This window comes from Ovis aries, chromosome 2 (genome assembly GCF_016772045.2).
Source record: "Ovis aries strain OAR_USU_Benz2616 breed Rambouillet chromosome 2, ARS-UI_Ramb_v3.0, whole genome shotgun sequence".
Taxonomy (NCBI): domain Eukaryota; kingdom Metazoa; phylum Chordata; class Mammalia; order Artiodactyla; family Bovidae; genus Ovis; species Ovis aries.
In genome coordinates this window covers 1577910-1588150 of record NC_056055.1, presented here as the reverse complement: position 1 = coordinate 1588150, position 10241 = coordinate 1577910, and positions in this window count along the sequence as shown.

Here is a 10241-nt window from a genome sequence, read left to right as displayed (position 1 = left end):
CAGGGGCCTCTGCCCCGGGGTGATGGTGTTCAGTCCTGAATCGGGTCCCTCTGCCCAGGGTGATGGTGTTCAGTCCTGAATCGGGTCCCTCTGCCCCGGGTGGTGGCTCTCAGGCCTGAGTTGGGGCCCTCTGCCCCAGGGTGATGGTGTTCAGTCCTGAATCAGGGGCCTCTGCCCCGGGGTGATGGTGTTCAGTCCTGAATCAGGGGCCTCTGCCCTGGGGTGATGGTGTTCAGTCCTGAATCGGGTCCCTCTGCCCCAGGGTGATGGTGTTCAGTCCTGAATCAGGGGCCTCTGCCCCGGGGTGATGGTGTTCAGTCCTGAATCGGGTCCCTCTGCCCCAGGGTGATGGTGTTCAGTCCTGAATCGGGTCCCTCTGCCCCGGGTGGTGGCTCTCAGTCCTGAGTTGGGGCCCTCTGCCCCAGGGTAATGGTGTTCAGTCCTGAATCGGGTCCCTCTGCCCCGGGTGGTGGTTCTCAGTCCTGCCTCTGCCGGGAGCTGCCCCGCGAGGCTGGAGGACAGAGGTCCCCGCTTGGCAGCCCCTCTGTGGACTCTGTGGCAGGGACAGATCTAGGGGAGCCGCTCAGGCGGCTGCAGGCCTGGCCTTTTGTTCACCTCTGAGCTCTGAGCTGAGCTGAGTCTGGAGATGAATCCCCACCCACCCGTGACGAGGCCCGCTTCTTGTCTGCCCTCCGTCGGACCCTGAGAGCCTGCGGGCCTCGTCCCCGTCTGCCACTGTCAGCCGCACACGGATGCGCCTTCTCCACCCCAAGTTCATCTCGGGCCTTTAAGATGCCGGGCGCGTGGAGATGCTGAGACGCACGCGGCAAGGAACGGACCTTCCATGATCAGTGGCAGTCAGCTGGGTCTCTCTCTTCTTCCCCGGCCCTTGATCTGAGTATTTGCAGGGAATTCTGATCAGATGCTCACTGTCCCAATTAGTATGATTTCATCTGGAAACACAAGAGTGTTTTTATCCAAAATCAGCTATTATTTTGAATCCCATCAGCACATTATGTGGCCAAACACACCAGAGGAAGGTGGCAGGTGATGGCATTTGACACGCTGGTCAGTTATGGGGAGGGCGGTGCCAGGACGAGCGTCCACTCTCTGTGCCATGCCTGGAGCTTCTTCGAGTCCAGAGTGGCCTGCCGTACTCTCTCCTCCCCTCTTTCAGCCTGCAGCGGAGCCCCCTCTAGGGGTCTTCCTAGAGGGATTCACGACCCTGGAGAGGGGTCAGCCAGGCGCCCCGGGCCTCAGTACCCATTTTCACTTTTATTACAGTCTTCGGGGGATTGGGCTTCCCTGGTGGCTCAGCTGGGAAAGAATCGGCCTGCAATGAAGGAGACCCTGGTTCCATTCCTAGGTCGGGAAGATCTGCTGGAGGAGGGATAGGCTACCCACTCCAGTATTCTTGGACTTCCCTGGTGGCTCAGCTGGGAAAGAATCCGCCTGCAGTGTGGGAAACCTGGGTTTGATCCCTGGGTTGGGAAGATCCCCTGGAGAAGGGATAGGATACCCACACCAGTATTCTGGCCTGGAGAATTCTATGGACAGTATAGTCCACGGGGTCTCAGAGAGCTGGGCACGACAGAGCGACTTCGGCTTTCCCTTTCACTCGGGGGGTTGCTTCACACCAGGACTGAGGAGCAGAGTGCTTGGAGCTGTTCAGACATGCCCCAGTGGTTTGACAACCAAGCGGCCGGTGGGGCGGGCTTCTAGGTCGGGGTGGCGCGGGAACAAGATGGGATCTAGGCAGACTCGAGGGGGGACGGGCGCTGCGGCCTTGAGGGCTGTGTGTTGGGCAAGCCCACCTCTGAGCAGCAGGTCCGAGCCCTCCTGTTCCCCGGAGACCACCGGCTCCTCCCTCGTCTCCCCACTCCCCTCCACCCCTGCCCTCTCAATGTCCAGTGTCCTGTGCATCCAGAGTGCAGGCGGTCTCCTGAGGACAGGGTCCACGTGCAGCGTGTCTACAGATTCGCACACCCTTCCCACTCTCCTAATTACAGTGAACTCAGAAGGTGACTTACTCCCATCTGTCTGGGAACTGGGGTCAGGGCGTCTCCCGCCTGGGGACTCCAGCAGCCACGTCTCCTGGAGGCTGAGGCCGAGGTTCTCCTGTGTTTGTGGCCGTCTCCCTGGTCCTTATCTCACCAGTTCTGGTATCTTCCTAACATTAAAAAAAAAAAAAAAAGAATCCCAGTCCAAAGTGGTACCATCTATGGGAGTTTAATCTGAGTGAGATTTTCTTGAAATGGTCTTAAGTAAATTCAGTATCATGGACACAGAAGAACCTGGAGGAACCCTATGTTTGTGGGGTCCTTGTGTCCTTGGTCATGACCCCCTGGGTGACAGTGTGGGGTCAGTGCTGGACACCCGCTTAGCTCTGTCTCTGATGCCAGCTGCTCGCCCCCTGGAGAGCCCCCTCCCCTCCTAGATGATCAGGCTCCAGGGACGTTAGCTGGGGAGAGTAAGGAGCAGCTCCCGGGAGCGTGGTGAGGCTGTGTGAGGAGGGGCCTGCCAGGCTGAAGCAGCCTGGCCGCAGAGGCCTACTGGTGCGTCCGATGCTCGAGCCCACCCGCGCGCCTGCCCTCCTGTTCCTGCTCACGGTCCCCAGCTTTGTGCACGTGTGGGCTGGCTCTGTCCTCCAGGGAAGGGCTTCCCCCAGGCCAGGCCGCGCAGGTCCTTCCCTTTGCCAGAGGATGTATTTGACTCAGGGTTGTCGTGCAGTCTGGCCCTGAGAGGAGGGAGCCAGGACATCTGGAAGGACTTTCCCTGGAGGTCAGAGAGGAGGCTGGGGTGCCAGGGCCCCGCCCCCTTCCAGGGCGTATCCCCGGGAGGGCTGTCCCTGGGGGACAGGCCACACCTACGGGTGGCAGAGAAGTCCTGACCCAGCAAAAGATGGTCAAGCCACTCACACACCTGCTTCTGGCGTGAGCAAGGGACAGTCTAGAAAGCCGTGCGTTAGCAGCCGCCCTGGGACTCTGCACCGGCTTCCTACTGGCCCAGATACGTGACACGCAGTGCTAAGCCAGCTGGAGAAGTAGCTGGGAGATTCTGAACACGTTAGGTTCTTAGCCAGCGTGATTCCGCCCTCAGGGGGCACTCGGCAGCGCCCAGATGTGGGGTTGGCGGTCGGGTCCGGGCGCTGCCACTGCCATTGGTGCGGGGGGATCCCAGGTGCTGCTAGACATCTTATAGTGCCCGGGACGGGGTTACCTGCCCAGCGAGTCAGCACTGCGGGGGAGAGGAGCCCAGGCTGAGAGCCTGCGGAAGCCGGGGAGGCATTCCCTCTAATGCAAGAGGAGGAAGGAAGGGAGAGAGCAAAGTCCTGGGGAGGCTGGGGACGGGCGCGGTCCTTCTGAAGTCTGCATGGGAGCCCTCTTGCCACCCGCCTCCCACAGGGGTGCAGGCCGAGGGTCCAGACCAGAGGCTCCCGGAGAAGGGCCTTCACCGGATGGGGACCCAGTCCTGGTCACGTGTCACTGAGGAGAACTGATTTCACGCAGATAGCTGGCGATGGATGGTACGAGCTTACGGAGGTGAGACTTAGGGTGATGCCTCAGGCCGGCCGCCACACAACTGAGGGCCACTCCCCTGCGACCACGCGCAGTCTTTCTTGTCAGGACGCGCCTAGCCGAGCTCTGGGCTGGGAGGTCCAGCGTCTTGGTTCTGCTGGTTCTGTCCTGACGTCTCAGTTTTGCCCGCAGACCATGACCTTGCTGCGGCAGGCCAGCCCGTCCCGCGCATCCGCACTCCACCACCGCCCCACCCCGCGAGGCAGCCACTCAGCCGCCCTGCCACCGAGGCCTACGCGGTCTTCCGCTTTTTCATCTGCTTCTGATCTAAAAAAAACGAGGCGGAAAACTGGTTCATGGTTTGGTTGACAGGAAATGCGTTATCTGTGCTGTTCAGACAGGCTGTCCTGCGGCTCCTTACCATATAAGATTCTATCGTCTAAATAAGGTCACGGCTGCAGGACAGATGATGCCGGGGAAGGCGGCAGGGAGCTGGCTTGGTGCCCTGGGCGAGATCGTGGACCCAGACCTGCCTGGCAGAACCCCTGCAGGCAGAGCAGGGAAGCAGCCGGAGGCCGGCCGGCTGGGGGCTGGGGTGGGACCGCCTGCCTGCCAGCTCCCTGCCTGGCCCCTCCCGCTGGGGTCCGGTCTGTTTGTCAAGGGCACTGTCCCTCTGGCGGGCAGCGGAGAGGCTGGTGGTGCCGCCTTCTCTCTCTCAAGTGGAGTCCCTGGTTCACACAGCACTGAGGGTGTGTGCTCAGCCCGAGGACTGGAGGGGCCCTGCCGGGGTGGGGCTGGGGGGCACGAAGCCAGGCTGTCAGCAGGCCCACCACGGGTGGCGTCCTCCACCTTCAGGGTGGTCCTGGGGGCCAGGCACGGACCCTGGGGGCCGCTGGGTCTGGTGTCCTCGGTTCCTGCCCCGGGGAGGGCGGGGGTTCAGAACGGGCTCAATTCCATGGAAGCCCTCGGGGCCCCCAGACAGGTAACGCCATCCCCAAAGCAGTTACAGGTTTTCAGAAGCCTTGTTTTTGGATGTGCTACACAATTTCCTTTTTAAGGGAAACCTAGGTTCTCTCTCTTTTCAAACCTCCTTAAAAACGGACTCTCCCTGCCCCTGCCCCTGTCCTAACTGTCGCTGCCGTCTCCCCAGCCCCTGGGCACCGCAGCACCGCCGCGGCATCGGCCCAGCAGCCTGCATCTCCTGCTCTAGGTCCGGAGAGAGTGGCCTCGGCTCCCCTGGGTCTGGGCGTGGCTACCCCAGTGGCTCTGCCCATGAACGAAGGAGACCGCGTCAGAGCAAGCAGGCCCCGCAGGGGACCTGCCCGCAGAGCCTCAGCCCTGACCCACCGGGGCTCACCTGTTTAATCTGGGCCTCCTCTGCCAGGAGGCTGACTTCCTGGCTTCCTGGCTGGCCTGTCGCGGAGATTCAGCGGCACTTGGTCTGTAAGTCACAGAGCCAGGGACCCACCGCAGGTCCCACCCGCAGGAGAGGTCCCACCCTCTCCTGTTCCCCTTAACCAAGAAGCTCACACTGGAGCTGGATACTCGGGGCTCAGGACGTGTCACCGTGAGGACCCCCTGACGGGGCCTCCGTTAAGGAGGCTGCCTTTGGGGTCAGGGCGCCCTGATGGGAGAATGAGCTGACTGAGACACGTCGGGCAGCTGAGAAGAGCAGCGTTCTAACAGCTGTCTGGGGAAAGGAGGGCGTCTGCTCGTTATTACTGAAAAATTCTACAACACACAGAATTACGATAATGAAAACACCGACGTCGTGTGGCCGCTTGCAGCCCGCCGGCTGCGCGCTGTGTGGTGGCGGCTTAGAGGCGGTATCTTGCTTAGTCTTCATGACACCTTTCCTTCTTAAACAAAAGAAGATGAGGTGCGAGCAAGGCCCGCGGCTTCCTGACCACACGCACACTGGGCCCTGGAGTCGAACCTGCTCCAGACCTGCAACCCCTCGCTTGCCAGGAAACATGTGGCGGCGACTTGCTCTCTACAGGGCTTTATTTCGCTTTTACAGTTTCCTGTTTCCTGTTGTATGAAATGAAGCAAAGCTTGTCACTTGAATTTCTCCCACTGAGACCGCCTTCAGTCCGCCCCTTCCGCCTCATCTCGTGACTCTTCGTTACTGTTCCTTTCTTGGTCCTCCAGGCTCTGGCGGCTCTTTCTGTCCTTGATACGTCACTGTCCCCATGAAGTTCTTTCTCCTTGTCCAGACCGCACCCCCTCTTCTTGTCTTTACTGAGGGTGGGCTTTTGTGTAAGTCATCATGAGTCACACCCCCTCAGAACTTCAGCCGTGTCTCAGGGTCCTTGTCCCGCGCATGTGGCAGAGGGGAAAGAGAGGTCCCAGAGGCGGTGCTGGTCTCATGGAAGGAGCCCCTCCTCGGTGTGGACGGCCCCCTACAGTCCCACCTGGGCCCATGGAGCACACGCCCCCAGGTGTCCTGGGGACACAGCTGCGGGGCCTGCTGTTTACAATCAGAGATCTGTGCGCCCCCACCCCCCCAGGAAACAAAACCTCCTCTCCCACATGTTTCCTTGTCTCTGTAGCCTGTCTCAGCATCCTCTAACCCACATGGACTGAAATGTCTGTTCCCCCGGCTTTCAAATCCAGCTGTTCTTCCTGTGACTCTGTGCCCCTAGGTTCCCGACACCCCAGCCTCACGCGCCCTGGCCATGCACTCATCCGACCCGGGGTGGCATCCGACCTCCTCACCTGCCTTCGCCTTCTGTCCTGCCCACGCCTACTCTCCCCAGAGCTGGGAGAGCTTTCCAGAAGCATGAACTTCTTGCTGGCACCTTTCTGCTCAAAGCCCCTTAATGCGTCTAATTTTACTTGGGTAAAACCTGCAGTCCTCTTCTTGGCCTCCAGAGGTCCTCAGACGTGCCGGAGGGTCCCCACCTGGGGCCCACCCGGGCCATTCCCTGGACACAGCGTCCTCCTGCCGAGGGAGGCTCCCTGGCGCGGCCTCCACTGTCCTGGCCCTCAGAGACACACACGGAGGCTGTGCTGACGGCTTGTCCCTGTTGGCAAAGCCAGCCCGCTGGCCCCGGGCCCTCGGTGCGTCTCTTCTGCTTCGGCTGGAATTGTCCCCAGTGCCCGGCGTGAGGTCAAAGATGCGAGGCAAATATGAGAACGGACGTTGGGCTTGGGGCCAAGCTTGCCCCACATGAGTCCTTCAAATGCTCCATCTAAAGGGCCTCTCCAGCCAAACCTGAGTGGTGGCAGGATCCAGGGCACGTGCCTGATTTCATCTACCTATGGGTGTTTGCTCACCGCCTCTGGCAAAGCTGGAGGGTGGCGAGGAGGAGGAGAGACCAGGGCCACGGCCGGTGCACTGGTTTCCTCTGACGCGCGGGCAGGAGAGCCCCAGCCCCTCCTCCAGGCCTCAGGACTCACCTATCCGCACGGCTGGGAATGACACCCAATCCACTTCGTGGAAGAACTGCACGCAGGAATTCAGTTTGGAGGTCTCCACTGCATTATGTCCGTAACAACAGGAACACCCACGTGGATTCTAGAGGGCGGCTCCTCCCGGGCGTCTGGACCGGCCTGACCCGCGCTGGTAGTGATCTGTTCCGCAGCTTTGTGAGAACGCTGATAAAATGCAGAGCCTCCCTCTTGGCTTCCAAAGAACATTAGAGCCTCACACCAAACTGTCGAATCTGGTCTTCCAGCGACTCTAGAGCCTCAGAGATGCAGGTGTGATGAACCGAGGTCTCGCTGGGCAGAGAGATGATGCTAAAGCCTTACTGTCTGCACTTTGCACTTTGCTCCTCAGATGCCGCAGAAATGGAGAGAGAGCTTCCTTAGGCTTGTTGGGGAGTCTTCACTCCCCAGGGCTTCTGCACATGTTTAGCTGCTTGATACACCCTCTTCCTTCCCTGACCCTAGAGTCTGCTGTGAGCGAAGTACTTCCCAGCAGGTGTGGGAGTCCCGGGGGAAAAGGCGGAAGCCAGTGTCCTGTCAAGCAGAGAGCTCAGGACAAGCAGGCAGCTCTGGAGGAGCTGGTTGGGGGGCAACCCAGGTGGGGCAGGGGCGCTGTGAGTACAGAGACTGGGGCTGATGCAGAGCTGGGGTACTTGTCCTGCAGACCCCCACCTCCAGAGTGCCTGCTGGTGTGGCAGTGTGGAAGCCCTGCCCCTGAGACTGGCGTCCACCTAGGAGAGCCTTCCACTAGGAGAGCTTTCCCATAGGTGTGCATTCCCGTAGGTGTGCATTCCCGTAGGTGAGCCTTCCCGTAAGTGAGCCTTCCCCTCCGCGTGCCTTCCCCCGGGTGTGCCTTCCCCTGGGTGTGCCTTCCCCTGAAGCCCTCCCGCCCAGCCTGCTCCAGCCATGCTCTGATGACCCCTGCCCTTGTCTCCCCCTCCCGCCTTCTGTGCCCACTCCACGCGGATTTCCCCTGGGAGCTCCCACCTCATGAACCAGGCACCTGTACACAGACCTGCTCTTCAAGGTCACGGCTGGCCAGGCCGGCCCCAGACCCGGGTGCACGGGAGCTCTCGGAAGCTCTGGGCACTGGGTGAAGGGCGCAGGGGCGTGGGGGCTTGGGGGCTTGGGGGCTCGGGGAGGAGTGGGCATGGGGGCGTGGGGAGGCGGGGAGCGCCCTGTTGTGCTGTGGGTCACCTTTGACTGTTAGCTGGAGAGGGGAGCGCACCAACCCTGCAGGGGTGCTCTCCAGACCCCCTGCTCAGCTCGTCCCCAGTAACAGGAGGGGCAGGGCGCTGCTGGAGGCAGGAGGCTCTGGGGAGCCCTGCCCTCTGTTCCCCTCTCTGCTAGCCCCTAATGCTGAGCCTTCACCTATCAACCTGGGATCAGTGTGGCACTGAATTGCTCTGGTGTTCAGTTGCTTGAGTCGTGTCTTACTCTTTGTGATCCCATAGACTGTGGACACCTCTGTCTGTGGGGATTCTCTAGGCAAGGGTCCGGGGGTGGGCTGCCATTTCCTCCAGGGGATCTTCCCGACCAAGGACCGCATGCAGGTCTTCTGCATTGCGGGCAGATGGATCCTGAGCCACCAGGGAAGCCCAAGAATACTGGAGTGGGCTTCCATTTCCTACTCCAAACTGCCCTCAATACATACACTCAATCTTTAATTCAATCCTCTCACACGTATTTGGCTGTGGAACCGTTTCTGCACTTAACTCTGATGAATGCTCATGGTGAATGATTTTCCACATAGAACGCCCCAAAATCATGTTCAGAGACAGACTCTGATGGCGGAGGAGGGAGGTTGGGTCTGAGGAGTGGTCCGCGTGGACTGTGAACCCCACCCCAAGGCCGCTACGGGGTGTGCAGAGCGCTCTGGAGGTGAAGCCATTTCCAGCCGGAGGACGATGGCCAATCTGCTTTCTATTAACCAAGCGAAGTGTGTAATTGTTTCAGATGCTCATTTTTTCCCGACAAGACAGGGCAGAGCTGGAAGTTAGGCGGCTGCTCTGAACAGCCGAACCTAATGAATCCCGCAAAGGCTGAGCTCTAAGGGACGTCTGGAATCTAAGCAGATTGTGTGTTCACGAGAGGACGGCGTTCGGGCATTAGCTGCGTGCCCGAAAGGCAGGGTGTGGTGCAGAAAGTGGCCGGGCCTGGGTGACCCAGTGACATCGCTGAGGTCAGCCCCGAGCTCGGCCACCTGCCTGCAGAGGCGGGAGGCTAGAGTGCGGGCCACAGAGCCCGCTGAGGCAGCCGCTGCAAGTCCGAGCCGCCGGAGATGAGGCCAGGCTCCTCGAATCTCCCCAGGGGCGGGCGAGGAAGGGCCGCTGCGGGCAATGCCCGCCCTGGGCACCTGACTAGGCCTGCATCCCGGGCGGGGCACTTCCAGACCCCAAGCCACCCTCCTGGAAGGCTCAGGGGTGAGAGAGACACCTGCTGAAGAGGGAGCTTTCACCCGGGAGGGCTCATAATCCGGGAGGGCGCCGCAGGGCGAGGGTGTGCCCTGACGCCCGGCAGGGGTCCTGTGATGGCCCCGCAGAGCCGGGCGCGGGCTGGGTCTCAGCATTGCACTCCTTGCTGGCTGTGGGCCGCCTGTGGTCTGCCTATGGTCCTGGGGCTCGGCTGGAGCTCTGGCTCCCGCCGACCTTTCCTTCTTGCCCAATCTCAGCTGGGCTCAGCAGAGCTCTGGCGGGCCCACGGCGTGAGTGCCCCATGTGCCAGGTGCCGAGCTGCAGGGGGGTGTGAGTGTGGGGCAGCCTCTCCTTGGGAGGCACCCAGGCTTTGGAGGAGAGGCGCTGACATCCTAACCGAGACATGGCGGGCGGCTTCTGTGGGGATGAAGGAGGGTCAGTGAGCCTGGGGCTGGGAGCACGGCTCTGCTTCTCTGGACTACCGCAGGGCTTGGGTCACAGAAGGCAAGGGTCTCACAGCCCCTTCCCCCTGGCAAGCCCTGTGATTGGGTCACATCCCTGGGCAGGGGCAGCTGGAAGGGGCTCACCTGGTCGGAAGGTGCCTTGCTGGGGGTTGAACCTGGTGCTCTGAGCTGGGGTCTCCCATAGCGTGGGCTCCCAGCACAGGGCTGAGGGGAAGGCAAGACTCTCAGGACCCACTGACTCTGGGGCTTGGGGGTGGACCATGGTGTTCAGAGCAGAGCCCAGGCTCCAAGATGCTTCTTTGGGCCCCTCTGTTCACGGCTGCCTGCTCTGTGAGCCTCTGGCCAGGTGCTGTCTGTGCAGAGTGAGGATCCCCCAGGGATGAGCGCTTCCTCTCGTGCCCTTGCGCCTGGCC